We start from the raw sequence: 16907 nt of genomic DNA, 5'->3' as shown, positions 1-16907 counted from the left end.
CCTAAGCATTTTTCTTTATTTGAATCACAAAACAATACAGACAAAAAACACGAAAAAAACATTAATCGAAGAAATATACAATTACATAAATATTTCATTTAATTCACAAAGAAATATAGAATAATAAAAACGTTACTTTTAATGGGTAGGTTGAAGCTTTTTAAAATTTAATTGAGGCCATTTATAGTCTTGTCTGTTTGATGCAAGTGCGATGCTCCCACCAGCCAATCTGAGGATACAGGGGAGGTATATTTGCAAGCCCCATGTGCCTCCGGTGCATTATGTTTTTTGACGCACCAGTGACACAATGTAGTGCTCCTTATTTATAAAGCTGTGTAAAACTACCCTGCTTGGCTTTTCATGACCTTGTAAATATGATCCCTTTTTCACGCAGCACTTTGTGAGAAAGGGATGTGGCATGGGTGTTGCTGTGTGTGTTCCCACATAACACCCATGGATTTTGCCACATTTCCAGATTTACAAGGTTCGGAAACTTGGAAATGCACCAGAATCCAAGGCATCTCCAGGGGAGGCGAAAAGTGGCACTACCAGGAAAAAAATATTTTTTTCTACTCGTTTTTTCCTCTTTCTATGTGTGCTGCATTCTAAAGCACCCACACAAAGTGGAAAACACCTCTTGTGATTGTTTTTGTGCAGGAAATTGTCCATTTCTGGACAAAAACAATCCTCCCCGCAACACAGGCACCCTTGCACCATGGTGCACGAGTGCCTACGTTGGCGCATGACAGCCAATTGTGTGCCAGCGCAGGGGAGAGCTAAACGATACATCATGTTGTTGTAAAAAGGAGGTTTCCCTGTGCTTTGAAAGTGACGCAGCAATGCACAGCCAAACAGTTTGGGGCACCATGCTGCATTACTTTCTTTTAAATAATGCCCTACATTTCAAGCCTCCAATTTCAAATTCCTTCTTATTTATGGAACATTTTAACATTTTCAACTTCACATTCTTTTTCTTTATTTATGTACACTTTATGAATCTGCTAAGATTATTTAATTATCTAAGCTGTCGTGGACTCCCAAGTAGTCTTTGCAGACCCACAGGGTTCCCCAGACCCACTATTTTAAGGCATATGTTACTTTGGCATTTATTGCTTTTTGTGTGATACAAAGCAGCTTGAAGATGAATATTCCGGCAACTGGTAACAAATGTAGGACCATCAAGGTAGGGGAGATGTGTGGGTGTGGCTTTACATGTAGGAAATGTCTACCAATGCTCTGTAATGTTCTTGTAATTGATAAAGCTGCAACATGACATAGCCCATTAGAGCAATCCAGTTTTCATAGGACAATAGAGAATGATGCTCGGTACTTTTCGTAACTCCTAGGTATAGAAAGATGCATTGCAGCAATTTCATTGTAAGAAAGCATGACTTTGCTACCTTATCCACTTGTACATACATTGACAGCTTGGCATCCATGGCAATTCCAAGGTTTCTTACCTCCTTAGATATTTTTGGCGGCAGTCTTAAATTGTCAGGCCAGGCACAGAGAGGGTATCACTAGTGAGTATTCAGTTTTTGGCACATTCATTTTGAGGTGTCTCCATGTCTTCCATTGGTCAACAGCCTGGAGGCAACTGAAGATTTTGGGTTTTCCATGCTGCTTGGGACTTTTCAGAAGTACCTATGTGGAATATCTGATATTACTAGGCATACCATTACAACGCATGGTTTTGCATTGCAGTTTTTACACAGTAAATACCATTACAGCACATGTTTTTACACTGCAAGCCATTACAACGCAAATTCATAGGGGCTTGACTCTAGGAAAGTGTTAAAAAGTGATGATGTACAAAATGCAAGGTAATTGACATTTGGTTCTTCTAACAACATATTCATTTCAAAGTTGAACATATAGTCAATAAACTTTTTTTCCCCAGTTTACTTATTCAACAAAAACATCCATCAAAGAATAACCAGCAGCTGAACTTCAACAAATTCTCTCCAGCACTAACTGAAAAATCAAAGGCCTTTCACAGGTAAATTATTTGGAAACCCTCATGAGACAGCCAAAACTAACTAGCCCAATTCGCATACGTTTCCAAAAAAAGAATTTAAAACAAAAATCACTTTAAAAGCCAAATAAATTGCAAAAGCAGACTAAGCAGAGATAATTTTCAAAAATGTCAGTAAAGCTCATCTTCATCTTTCAGACAAACCAATTAACAACCAGAACTGAGAAAACTAAAATCAACCCAACCACCAGCAAAAAGTCCAAACCCATCAAAATGACAAGCACATAAACAAGAAAAACCTTGAAAAGGTGAGTAAAATTACAAAAAAGACAATAAAAGCCTAACATTATATTTGCAGGACTCAACTACAAAACAAAACCACAAAATCTTAGCATGCATATTAAAAGACAAACTTTCTAATAAACAGCATTTCACTTCAAAGTTCAATAGGCAAACAATAAACAATTAACCTAATGTTTTTATTTTACAGGATGCAATCAATAAAAAAATGTCAAAATTCTAACTTTTGTAACAATATTTATTTTTTCAGACAAAAATCAAGATGACAACTGGAAGACAAGCAACATACCTGAAATACAACAGAGGCAATAGGTTATTAAAGTACAGTGGCTATGTTTATTCTAAGGAGAGATTAACTGAGCCAGGTGTCATTGGAGGTGTGTGCAATATTACTCATCCCATTGCACAGGCAGAGCCGTTACTCTTGGTGACACTGTTGAAAGGACCACAGAGCATAAGATGGGATACCTGGGTGAGTGAAGTACTTAGGTGCACACTTGTCATGTTGAGGCTAACATTCAGCAACTTCAGACCACCTTTGAAATATCCTGAAAGCAATACCAGATTGGGATGGGGGCACATTTCTATTATTTTGCCAAGATGTTAAGCTTGTACCCTCATGCCCAAGGTATGGGCAATGAATTAAAAAAATAAAAAGTTGGCCTTTTGTACAGCAGCTGTCTGGATTATGTCGGCGGCCTTGTTATCTAAAGTTGTATATAACACATTTGTGTGTGTTCCTGCACTTCAGCACATGCAGCACACCATTAGAACAGTGGGATTATCCTCTATTAGGTGAATGTGTGTCACAACCCGGTCTTTTCTCCACCTTTAGTAGCTTGCCTAAAGGCCCTCCTCAAAGACCAAGGATGCCAGAGGGGTACCTGTTAGAGGTGGACGAACCAACAAATTAACTGGTCGAACCGAGCTAAGAGTCTGGCTCGGCTCTTAAAGCCCATGCATGAGCTGAGGCCTGAGAATATTTGCCAATACAATCATACAACAAACATTATGTAAAATGTGATAAAGTCTCTTCAAAATTCAAAAAGTGTATTTCTTTAACATGCAAAGCTTTGACATTAAGACACCACATTGTAGCAATGCACTAAGAAGTATTTCTTAAAAGTGCTAGTTTTTAAACATTGACTTAGAAGCATTCCTGCCCTGTCTCTACCCTGACAACAGTGCCATTAGTGAACTAAGAGGCAAGATAGTTATCATGTGAACCTTCTATGTTGACCAGATTGTTACAGATAGAGCAACATTGTAGTCTATTAAATTAAAAAGAAGATTTTTTTATACAGCTGATTTTCTTAACTCACATATTTAAAAGCACCTTTACAAGTTATAGTGGAGGAAATGGAGGATTGCTAAAATAAAATTGCCTAGGATCGCAAAATTTCGCTAAGTGGGGAAGCCACAATTAATCCGGGTTCTTTGGTTTCACTCTGTACAAATCAGCCATTAAATGGGTATCTCTTTGTCTCTCTTTTTACCTAAAGTGCTAATGGTTTGTTTCTACTAGGCCTGTGTGGAATAAAAAATTAGGGCGGTGGAATCAGAGGAATGTTGGAAATTCTGCATTACTCTTATAATGGGGGATTACTGAAAATGAAAATTCTGCAGCACTGCCTATGGAGTAAACAATTATGCAGTGATTCTGAAACTTTAGAAACCACTCAATGCCACTCTATGCCCTTAAATACTCAGCAGTGATTAAGCCTTTTAAACACTGCACAGTACGTAAGGGCACAGAGTGATATGCAGTGCTTTTTTAAGTATAGATATCATTGCATACAGCACACCACTCGGCACCCTTACAAATTCTGTAGCGATTACAAGTTTTAATCAGTGCAGATACTGCAAGGGCACTGAGTGGTGTTTGGCCACGCTATTTTGTTAGGGAAACTGCATCCTCCCATCCATTTTTGGACAAAGGGTGCATTTTGTGCTAAGAAAATACTACCAAATGCCTACTTTGCCCCATCATGGAATTCTGTGGAATATGGCAGAATTTTAATGTAATTACATGTGATTCCACGAAATCAAACTCTGCATATTCTGCCCACTCCTAGTTTTTACCTCTTTATGCCTAAAGGTAGTGAAAGGGTGGCAGGCACATGAAATCTCGGCTCGTTATTGGCTAAAGATTCCCTCGGAAGCTCGAGCTGAACCAGAGCCAGGCTTCAGTATCTTTCAGTGTCTCGTCCATCTCAAGTACTTGACAATAATGTAGTAGTTGTAGTCAAGCCAGGGCCGAGGAGTTTATGGAGCCCAGTGAACCCAAATTATGAGCTTCTTTCACTACTCAACAAGGGGAAAATCGGGGAATTTTGGCTAGTTGCTTTAGTTCCAATGTTACCTTTGCTAAACCACAAAGCCCTAATTACGATGGTGGGCAGACTTGAGTTTGCCAGAAACCGTTTCGATATGGGAACCAACCAACCGTAGGTCGGCGGTTCGATCACCCTATTACAATGCGACCACACATGGTGCGGTCGCAAACTCCCATTTCCGTATGGGATCTTGTGCAGTGATCGTAAACCGCCGCAGCACAAGCTCCCATGGAGAAATGAAAGTTCCTGTAAATCCCTGCACTGCATGGCAGCCATGGTGTAAGGATTTACAGTGGGGCACCTTAGATGCCCCTCAGGCCTCCAAATGGAGGACACAGAGGCTTGGGGGCCCTACTAGGAGCACCCAATTTGCTTTCTTACAGGCTGTTAAAGTCAGAAAGTCCGACAGGAAACCAACCTTGTAATCCAGATGGTGGAAAGGCCGTCTTGTAGGGGATTATGTGTGGCCTCTGACTGGTCGATGGTCTCCGTGAGCTTGTTGGAATCCAATTGGTCAGACTGGCTTAAACTCTGACCACCTACATTGTATTTAGGCGGTCTGACTTTAAACAAAGGATGTCAGTCAGAAACCCTCTGAGGCTTTCCGTCCGACATCCTAATAAGCCCTAAAGTGTCCAGATTTAATCTCTGCTGCCCAGCGAATGCTGTTACGAGTGTTGAGTGCACATGTGTGCATCTCCTAAGGACCTTTTTCACTCTGAATGATTCAATAAGGGTACATGTGCAATGGTAAAGGACTTACTTTTCTTTCATGGGAAACACACCCTACCATTCATCATTCTAAGTGAATGTCATAGGACTGTGCTGCATAAAACACAAATTCTGGAGTTTGATCTGCCCCACAGGGGGAGAACTTTAATTAATACAGATCCTACGATGACAAGCCCCTCAGCACCCCAATTCTTCAACAACCAAGAAGATAAGGGTTTCATCTTGAGAGTTTTCAGATTACAAATATCAGTATAAACAGTTTATATTCCTCTGATCTCATAAAACGTTTGCGCATTTGGTAATTTAAAGTGAGTAACTAAACATGCCTTAGACAGGCAACAATAATTATATTTAATGTTTCTTTTCTGTAGTAAGTCTGGAGAGATAAGGCCTGAGCATTTTGCTTTGGACTGAAAGAGGATTTGTTTTATTTAAAAAAAAAAAAAGTTCCGGTAAAAGCCATCAGGTCTACCTTTAGTGCTCTAATACACACATGGACAAGTGAGGCCAGACTGTGTACTTTTACAACCTGCCTCTCTCCATGCCTCCTAAATCTGAGCCTTATTTCTGCTTGAAATCAGCATCACAATCTTAGGGAATAGAAAATATCAGCACCACTAGTGTAGGAGAGAGAGAGAGGTATAGGTTGTGTTAATGCTATGTTAATATTTTATTGAGCATACAATCGCCTACAGTTTCTTGGCGGGGTAAGTATAGTAACATGTCACAAAACATGTAAAATGTACAACAACATTTACCGTAATATGTCTCAAAATTCTGCACATATCTTCATGCTTATACTTGTATGTCTAAGCATGTTAAATAAAGCCAGGTCCAGTGGTATTGCCAATGCTTGTTTTTTACTTGGAGGGCCCCATCCCTTCCAAGTCCCAAATACTCAGTCCCTTGTGTATGGAGTTGCCATTGTGGATAGAGTGCTGCTGCTGAGCTCTAGGTCTGGGTACGAATGCGGCAGCCAAGTCAGGACAGGGCAAGGGGGGAAGCAAGGGAATAGACAGAGCCTAGATAAGTCACGGTAGGCAAGAGAAGGGTAAGAAAGGACTGGGGGCCAGATATAAGAAGAGTTTTTACATTTGCAAACGGGCCGACTCACAGAATCGGGCTGCTTGCGAATGCAAAAAGGAAATTATCATATGTAGTAAACCCAACTTGCAATTCGATATCCTGATACTGAATCGTAATTTGGGTCTGCGATTCAGTTTTAGGAAGGGGCGTGTTTAGAGTGTCTCTTCCTAATACAGTGGCATGCATTCATTTTTTGCGACCAAAATACAGTTTCACATTTGCATTCACAATGGGAAGGGGTTCCTAAGGGACATCTTCCCCTTTGAGAATGGTTGGAAAAATATTTTTGGGAGCAGGGACCACTGCCTACTCAAAAAATGAAAAGAAAAATTAATTTTTCTTTTTGGAAACGCATCTTTTCCCTTTTAAGAAAAATGGGTTGCATTAAAAAAAAAAAAGATTACTTTTTTTAAAAGAAATCACAGACAAATTGGTCTGCTGACCCCTACAGGCCACCATTCTGTGCTTTTTATGATCCCCAATGGGTCGCAAACCGAGATCTACATCATTAATATTTATGAGGCAGGTCTATTGGCGACCTACTGGGGCTCACAAAACGTGTAATGCACACATTTGTACATGCATGTTTGCAATTACTAAATAGCGAATCATAAAAATTCACTATTTGGCAAATGCACATGAATACCTACGTATATCTGGCCACAGGAGAGAAACTTGTGAAAACAAGTGTGAAAGGAAGGAGAGGTAATGGTGATGAAAAAGAGCTAAGTGAAGAACAGAGAGTGGGAATGGAATATAGTTGGGAAGAAATGTGTACTGATTTCCACTTTGTAGGCTTTAGTTTAGTGACCACTTAAAAATATTGCCCTGATAGAATCACTGGGAGTTATGGAGCAGACTCCATACTGACCTGTTCCCATGATAGATCCCACGGGTGGGTCAGCGTGACTCACATTTGTTTTCACCACTGTAAGGCCAGTAGGCTATCTACACTGGAAAACGTCTGGCTTCAGCCCCTCATTCCCACAACTCAGATGACTAAAAAAGGTACTGTGAACAAAGTTGTCTATTGGCACTCTAAATTTCCCTTTGGATGGGAGAGGTGTCCACATTTCTTCCACAGTTAAACAGTTCTTCAAAGTTAACGGTCAAAAAGAAGTCCTGATTAGTTGGTTTTACCTGTTTCCAAAACATGGCTGCAATAAATTTACACAAAATATGTCACCGGCTCACTGACTGTTTTACTAGATGAGGGACGGCAGTCACTTTGTTAATGTCAAACAATTATTATTAATATTATTTTTTATACAAAAAGGTCAGAACGATTAGGAAACAGCGTACACAAACATATGTCCAAATACAAAAGTAACAGAGATACATAAACATCAGTGACTTATATAAGTGGAGTTCATCTCTATGTAGTTTAATTCCCATAGAGTCTCTTATATAGTGTTGAATGACACTCCAAATGATCCCAAAAGATCTTAGCCACGCAGTTGCGCTTTATTGTGTAAGTTTATTTTTCATGATACTCTGGTTTAACCCTTACTAGTATCATCATTGAGATAGATTCACTCTCTTACAGTTCTAGACTTCTTCAGATTGGTGGTGTTTGGACAAAATATTGATTTAAGAATATATTGTGAGGCAAGAATATCAGAAAATAAATATGGTTGATAATATTATCTTTTTTGAGGTAAATATTATCATTTTAAATAATATCAATATTGTTAGTATCGTTTTCATCAACATTGTGGTAAAAATATAATTTTTTTGATTGAATGTGTTTTAGTTGAAATATGAATTTTATGTGTTAGTATTGTTTATATAAAGGTTATTTTTTTAATGTGGGTTTTATTTTTAAGTCATTTAGAATTGTTTAATAATTTTTTATAGTAATTTATAATGATATAGTGGGGGTTGTGTTTATAGGGATTCAGGGTAGGAAGTTAATTTGTTAATGATAATTATGAATCATTTCATAAATTGTATTTGATTATATGATTGATATTTTTTGTGTAAATTATGCAATATAGCTTTATTTTTATTATATTTTATTTGAGGGCTCTAGGGTTGTAGGGGCCTAGGGTGGGAAGTTAATTAACAAACAATTAATTAGCAATCCATTAGTAATTGTTAATTAATTGATTATAATTATCTAATTTATGGAATACTTATTTACTTTACTTATATTGTAGTTGTGGGTTGCTAGGTTTGTAGGAGTCTAGGGTGGGGAGTTAATTAGTCAATAAGTAATTAATAATTAATTCATTATTGTTAATTATTTTTTAAGTTATATATGCACTTGGCACTTTGTAGAAGTTATCATATTCCTATATTCGTCAGACACGAAACAAAATGACTTGCACTTGGCACTTTCCACTTTATTTATTAATTCTTTTTAATGTAACTTATTAATTAAAAATGTAGTTAGGATATTCTAGATAGAGGCTGTGGGAGTCTGATTCCTTGTAGGTTGCCATTGGAAATTGTAATATGGAATGTTTTGTATAACTGTTGACTATGCTTGATTCATTTTTTGGTCTTGCTATTTGATAGGTAAACTGGCGTGTAAACTATTTACTTTACCAATTTTTCCTGTTCTAATAAAAATATAAAACAAAAAAATTATTATTATTTAATTTATTTTTAATAATGTAAAATATTGAATAGTGATTTTTTTGCTGATATTTTAGTTGATGTATGCTTGATTTGTAGGGGTATATAGTGGAAAGTTAGTAAATTAATATTACATTAAATATTTAAATATATAAATTATGGAGTACTTATTTATTTTAATTACATTATAGTTGTGGGCTAGGTGGGGAAGCTAATTCAGTAATATTTAATTAACAATTAATTGATACTTAATTATTTAATTGATTTAAAATCCGTAAATATGAAATACAGATATTTTAAGTTATATTTTAGGTGCAGGTTGCTGTGTGTGTAGGGGTATGTGGAAGGTAATTATTATTTGAATAATAATGATGTATTCATTGAGTATTACTTCTTTTATTGAATAGTGATTATGTAAATATTGCTTGTTATTATTACATGCATATTACCTACCGGGGGGCGCCTGTAGGTAGTTATAGTTAGAACCTTGTTTCTATTCAAAAAGCATTTTTTCTTTTCCCAATAACTTTAGCGCCGGTTGACGAATCTTCGTGAAATTTTCAAAACTTGTGAGGTGCCCTGGTCAGCTCCTGTCTTGAAAGTTTTGGGGTGAATCATCAAGTGGGGGCCAAGAAAAAATGGGGGTCCCAAAACACGTTTTCCCCATGTTATTTTCCATAGGAAACTTTAGACAAATCTACCGCCCGAACCGCTGATCAGAATTACACCAAATTTGGAAAAAAGGCAGCCCTTGGTTCAGAAAGAGCCCTTTTTGTTAAATAGTGTAAATCCGTTCAGTAGTCCCTGAGAAATTAGAAAAAGAAAAAGTTTTGATATGTGGGGCAGCGGTGGGTTCACAAACCCTCCAGGGCACGAGCTTCACTCTGATTAGCTGCCAACACTCCACACCAGGAAGTGTTGGCAGTCATCTTGTGACTTGGCAGAACTGAATCACAAGAAAACAGTAAAACTAAGGTTAAAAAACAAGAAAAGGGGGCAGGGTAGAAACACCCTGACCCCCTAGGCCTGGTCAGGGGGTCCCACAAGGAGCCCCAGGGCTCAAAAAAGCATTTTCTTTTAAAACAGCAGAATTCACACTGGGTGCGCGAATCCTGCAGAAAAAATAAAATAATAACAAAGCGTGGGCTTTGCGCTTTGTTATTATTGAGCCCCCGGGTGGGCCAGGTCCCGGGGGCATACCCCGGGGCTTTATTTATGTTTTGTGGGGGGCACGCAGCCCCGGGGACCATCACCTCCCCAGTGCTCTGCTTTTTAAAAAAAAACCTGTGTGGGGGTTCAAGCCCCCCTACACGCTCCGTGGACCACCATCTCCCTGGGGCTTTATTCATGGTTTGCTGTGGCATGCAGCCCCCCATAGCATCCCACAGCCCCCCACAGCCACCTCCACGGGGCTGTTATTTTTTTATACCTGTGTGGGTGGCTCGAGCCCGCCCCACATGCCCCAGGGACCACCACATCCCCAAGGCACTAAGTATACAAATATGGGGGTCCGTTACGGACCCGAGCCCCAGGTACTACCACCTCCCTGGGGCTTTGCACACATTGGGAGGGGGGCCATGCGGCCCCCCTCCTGGAGCCCTTCATGGCCCTGGGGACCACCCCCCCAAGGGCCGGCTCCTGCAATGTCCCGGGGTGCCCACCCAAACCCCGGGGACCACCACCTCCCCGGGGCTCTCCTTTTTTTTAAAAATAAAACCTGTGTGGGGTGGCTCAAGCCCCCCCATACACCGCAGGGACAGCCACCTCCCTGGGGATTTATTCATGTTTTGCGGGGGCAAGCAGCCCCCCCGCAGCCCCAGGGACCACCACCACCCCAGGGCTGTCTTTTTTTTATAAAAAACCTGTGTGGGGCCTCGTGTCCCCCACGTGCCCCAGGGGCCACCACCACCCTGGGGCACTAAGTATGCAAATGCGGGTCCGTTATGGACCCCTGAACCCCAGGTACCAACACCTCCCCGGGGCTTTGCACACATTGGGAGGGGGGCTGCATGGCCCCCCTCCCAGAGCCTTTCATGGCCCTGGGGACCGTCAACCCCCAGGCCTGGCTCCTGCAATGTCCTGGGGTGCCCACCCCTGGGACATTGCTGTTTGCTATGGCAGGGTGGGAGCACGGCTCCCACCCTGCCATAGAAAACCCTGCTTTGCTTCATTGAAGCAAGAGCAGGAAAACCTTATCTTGCTTCAATGAAGCAAAGCAGAATTGCTTTTCCACAAGAGGAGCTGCAGGTCAGCAGCTCCCCTTGTGGAAAAGCAATGCCTGCTCCTGCAAGAGGCGGGTAAACGGCAGGACCATGGGGGCATTGGGGCTCCCCCCACGGTTCCCAACAGAGAGGCCAGGCCCTGGGGGATGGGGTCCCCGGGGCCAAAAGTGGCCCAGGACAGGGGGGTAATGCAGCGTCCATCGCAATTTTTTTTAAAAAGAAGCAAAACAACGAAGAAATGGCAAATCGCAGGAGGCCCCGCCCCATTCCAGCACCACTGTGCAAACGCGCCCCGTGGTGCGTTTTAAGGTGGGGAATTAGTTCCCCCTGAATCCTGAGAGTCCGTAGGGGCTACCTAGCCCACCATGTACCTCCAGTAAGTGCCACAGGGATGCGTTGCAGAGAGGTGGCCCGAGGCCACGCTCCTTTTACACCTCTCTGCAACGCAGCTCTGTGGCACTTACTGGAGGTACCTAGTGGGCTAGTTGGACCCCAGGGACCCTCAGGATTCAAGGGCACTTAATCGCCCAACTTAAAACACGCCAGGGGGTGCGTTTGCACAGTGGTGCAGGGAGGGGGCGGAGCCTGATGTGACAAGTGTGCAAACGCACCCCGTGTCGTGTTTTAAGTTAGAGGATTAAGTTCCCTTGAATCCTGAGGGTTCCTGGGTGCCAACTTGCCCACCAGGTACCTCCAGTAACCTCCACAGGGCTGCGTTGCAGAAAGGTGGTCGGAGGTCATCGGTGATGTCATCAGTGATATCACTGGCCATGTCATGAATGATGTAATATGTGACGTCGTCAGCAGTGCATTGCGGGCCACGAGTTATAGTTAGCTGAACTAACTATAACGGCGGAATTTCTATGGTTTTGTAAGAGTGAAATGTCCAACTAACTATAACGTCCCTGAAACCTATGGTTTTCTCAGAGTATTTCTAAGGTTTTTTTAAATGCTAATTTCTAACCATAACGTGTCTGAAACCTATTATATATATATATGCTAATTACTAATGTTTTATATTTAGAGTTTAATTTTGTTTCTACATTCATGGTGTTACTTTTATATGTAATATGTTTGAAGTGAAGTACTTTTCTTCTTCTTGTTTAGACTGCAGTAAGAATAGTAAAGTTAACCTCTTTATAACTCAATATTTTCCCTACTGTTACGCTGTTAGGAGTGGGAATAGTAAATCTCACCCCTCCAAAACCCAACTCTTTCCCTATTGTTTCTCAGACTGATGTGGTAAACATAAATGTTACCCCTCCGAAGTCCAGCACTTTCCTTACTGTTGCATAAACGTGAGAGGAATAATACATTTAATATTCTTAGAGTCCAATATTTTTCATAATGTTGGTTAAATAAAGTTGATAGAATTAGTTCTTTTCTTTATTTATATTTTACATTATTTGTTCTTATTTCTCACCTCCATTTCCAGTAAAATTGCAGGCGAAATCCAGTGATCAGTGCGAAGGCACTTGCCTGGTGAGAAAGAATGATGGGAGAGGTTTTCATCTCTTCTTAGCAGTTCCAGATTCATTGCATGTGGAAAACATTAAACAAATTAAGGCAGAAGCAATGATGAACGAGTGTTTTTCAAGACTATTTAAAAAATATTTACTGAAATGCATTCGCCCACTTTACTTCTATGGAAATATATGCATTTGGAATTAACATAAATTGTGATCATGACTGCTGTATTTTAGCGCTATTCGGCCCTATTAGAACATTGCAACCCATTACATAGAATTTCATTAATGTTTCATTTTGAGAGCGCTTTGACTTTGCTTCTGAGTCTAGTGGCAATTGATTTTAAAGCACCTGTGTCTTGAACATTTCAAAACACTCACCTATGATTAAGGCATGCCAGCTGAAACGCGTCAGGGTTTTATACGTGCAGCCACTTTCATTAGAAATAAATGCTAAGAGGGTGATTACGATGGTGGGTGGCCTTCAGGCCATCTGCCATCATATCGGGAATTGGGACTGCCCGCCTACAGGGCAGCGTTCCCATAAGCCTGATTACAATGCCACGGCGGTCGCACTCCCCATATTTTACGTTGCTTGGCCTGCCAAATGGTGCAGGGAAATGTATGGGGACCCCACAGCTTCCCCAAAACCCAAAACCAAACTGTCAGAAGGAAAGGGGGGGCTTCTACGGCCCCCAAAGTCCATCTCCACCACCCTTTCCATGTGGCGGGTGAACTGCTATGGAAAGGCTGTCGGGGATGGACCATCATAGTCCCTACGGCTCAAGGAGCTCGTCAGATGCGTGGCGGTCAGAGTTTCTGACTGCCTGATTCTGAGTCGTGTCGGGGGGAGGATTACATCGTAATCGGCCCCTAAAAGTGTCTTTGAGCCTTTTTTAACATTGTTCATGCAACAAAGTGGAGCCATAGAACTTACCACAAGAGGGCCCTGCACTAAAGCTAAAGAATCTACGGCTCTAGCTTAGAGTACTTGAAAAAAGATGGTAAGCGCTCCTGAAGTCATGGATTCAGTGACCCAGGAGATGTACTGGTTTTCTTAATGTTGCTGGGGGCACTCTCGGCAGCCCTCCCCAACAGTAAAAGTAAAAACACCCATGCTTGGTGATTAATATCTTATTTTACCTTACAAAAACCATTGAAATTCACAGAAAAAATAAAGGTTAAAGTGATTAGAACTTGTGCCTTAAAGTAACATGACTTCACCATGCACTGCTAAACAGCTCAGATATTACATCACATATGAGGGTTGGAAACCTTGGACACCCAACTGTCCAACTCACAACTTAAACCAAAAACTGAAACAGAGCGCATCTTCGAAGAGAAAAGTAAGGACAAGAGAAAATCCTAGAGAGATTATATGGGAAACAGGAGCAGATTTCCCAGTAGGCGATCCCTATTTCAATGTGATGGAGAGCCTATTGGAGCATAAACATTAAGGGCCCAATTCTGATCTAGTTCGGAAAGCATACTGAAAGACTTGGGTCCAGAATGCTTTCCGTACAAAGCGGGGGAGACCGACCGAACGAGTATGATGCATTTGAATGCATCCGGATATGATTTGGTTGGACTCCCACTGACTTCCATGGGAGCCTGTGTACCGAACACAGGCTCGCATTGACAAAAGGGAGGTGGTGAATAATCGTGCACCCTGAGGTGGGCAACCCTTGGTGCTTGCCACACTGCCCAGGGTTGGGAAGAAGGGACCCATGGGTACCCTCATGGGCCAGATTCAGAGGGCCCCAGTTAAAGCGGGACCTGCAATGGGCCCTCAAATACCGATTCTGTCAGCTGGTTTGTTCCAGTCAAACCAAAAACGAAAGGCTGTCCGAATCATTCATCATACTTGCTCGTTCGGAAAACCAAGTCCATAGAGCTGCACAAACCGGATCCGAAAGGCCCATCCTATCCGAATGCCTCCTAGAAGTGATTCGGTCAGTGCTCACGGTCTCCAGACATCATATTTGGTTGTTCAGAACTGTGAACGATTCGGTCGGAAACAAGGGCTCAGGATCGGTTTAGACAATTCCGAATCGGATTCGGAGCCCTTTCAACAGAGATCGAAATCGACCCCTAAAAGATCATACAAGATTAAAAATACTAGAAGCACACATTCATTGCAATGAGCACTATTGCTAATATTTCAGGATCAATGACGGAGGAGATGCTTAGGCAAATACTCTGAGACAGGAGAAGCGAATGTGCAGACTAACATAGAGAGGCATGCTTCCTGAGAAAAAACCTCAGACACGGTACTATTTCAACAGTGAGGCTCGAAAGCTACAGAAAAAGGGAAGAGAGGGGTTCAGACCCCTAGAAAAAGGTATCTAGACAGGCCACTAAAAAGAAACATGTCACAGAAAGGAAAGTCCTCCTCAAAATCTAAATGTGGGCAACTGATCTGTTAAATAGCATGGCAGATATTACCATAGCTTTGTTCGACCTTCTGCTTTTCCCAGTTGTGGCCACAGTATTCTGGGACAGATATGAAAGTGAATGAAAAAGGAAAAAAGCTACTGAGCACTTGAAAAATAAAAAGAATCAAGAGCCAACACTACTATTTCTTCCCCTACAAGATGAACCCAAGTTTCAACCTCAATATCTCACAGAGACTACTCTGGGTACAAAAACTGAAGGAGCAGTGCATCAAGACTAAAAAGTGGTTGTTCACTGTCAGTTGAACACTCTGATATTTCCAGTTGTAAAATGTAATGGTCCAAATCATTTAGTACAAGATTATAAAAATCTCTGTATACATTCATGGCTAATCTTCTTCATAATATATTTTTAAACAACTCTTGATGTGGTGAATGTTTTTGTCTGGAAAAGTGTAGTCCCAAATTCACAATACTTCAGCACATGGCTGCAAACAATCCTCTGATCCCAGTAAATTTTACCAACAAAGTCACTGCTGAGCATCACCCAGACTAGTCATTATCAAAGGCACTTGCCTGCAAATAGAGTCCATCAAATTTCAGTCTCAGCACTTTGGAGAGCATACTCCTAGGCTTTTCTAACAGTTTCCTGTGCCTCTGATAGTCACATCAAGGAGCACAATTACTACCTGAGCCTTTGAGTAGAAAGTGGGAGGAGGGGTAATGGCTGGTTAAGGTAACATGAAGGAGGTTACACAGGCATGGTATTGTGTTGTAGAATTTATGGGGGATAAATCTGCTTGTTAGAGACTGCAGTTATGCCTTCCAAACTCGGCAGTTAAACATAAGTACAACAAGTAATGGTGCTCAGCATGCAGATCGTGTGGGTATACACTCAAAGATGGTGGTGGGCTGATCCACCTCACAGGGCACTTGGATTGCTGTGATGTTCCTCAGGGGTAGTCAAAGGAATGCAATAAACACTGCAGCTCACTGCAAGGCACAACATTACAATGCTGATTAGAATAGGTAGCTTTGTAAGGGGATCATAGTCAAGCCCGCATGTGTAATACTTATTAAAACATTAACAGAAAAAAAATCAAACACACATTTTCCCTCTCCTAACAAGTAAGGGGACGTTTTGTAAATGGCTGCTTGAGAGATGTGCTGTTATTCAAACTGGATATGAGCTTTCAAGCTGCTGCTGCTTTCACGTTGTAATGTGAGCAGAGAGTACTCAGAGCCCTGGAGAGGTCACAGTGTCAAGTCCTGCTCCTCTTGCTACCTCTGATTCTTTCCTTGGAGCATCATGAGTGAAGGGGACACCAACAAAAGCTGTGCATGGTTCTCTCAAGAGCTGTGAAGAGCGTCAGCGAACTTAGATGGACTCCTTACTTTGACAAACCACTGCATCACTGCAATAAAATGTTCTACTCAATATTCCAGTGGCATGATCCAAATGTGAAAGAAACCAGTGACTGAATGAGGTGAACCAACATGACCAACTGTTGAATTGGGCAGTCTCAATGCCTCTTTCTGTGTATGCATTAACATAAACTGAGGGCGACAGCAATAACCCTGTGCGGTGAACTCCCCTCTGCTCGCAGAGTTTGCAGAGTTTGCCGCACTCCGCGTTACACAGAGCTCGTGGAGTTCTGAAAAACTCCGCTTTGCGCAGTGGAGCAGAGTTTTTTCCTTGCTCGCGTTCACCAACATCAAGTTGGCGAGCGAGGAAAACCCACCTCCTGGTGAGATTTTTCCTCATTTGCGGTCGTCAACAACAAACGCGAGCGTGCAAAATAAAACTACCGGCGCGC

This window comes from Lissotriton helveticus, chromosome 4_1 (genome assembly GCF_964261635.1).
Source record: "Lissotriton helveticus chromosome 4_1, aLisHel1.1, whole genome shotgun sequence".
NCBI lineage: Eukaryota > Metazoa > Chordata > Amphibia > Caudata > Salamandridae > Lissotriton > Lissotriton helveticus.
Note: the sequence above shows the minus strand (reverse complement) of the source record.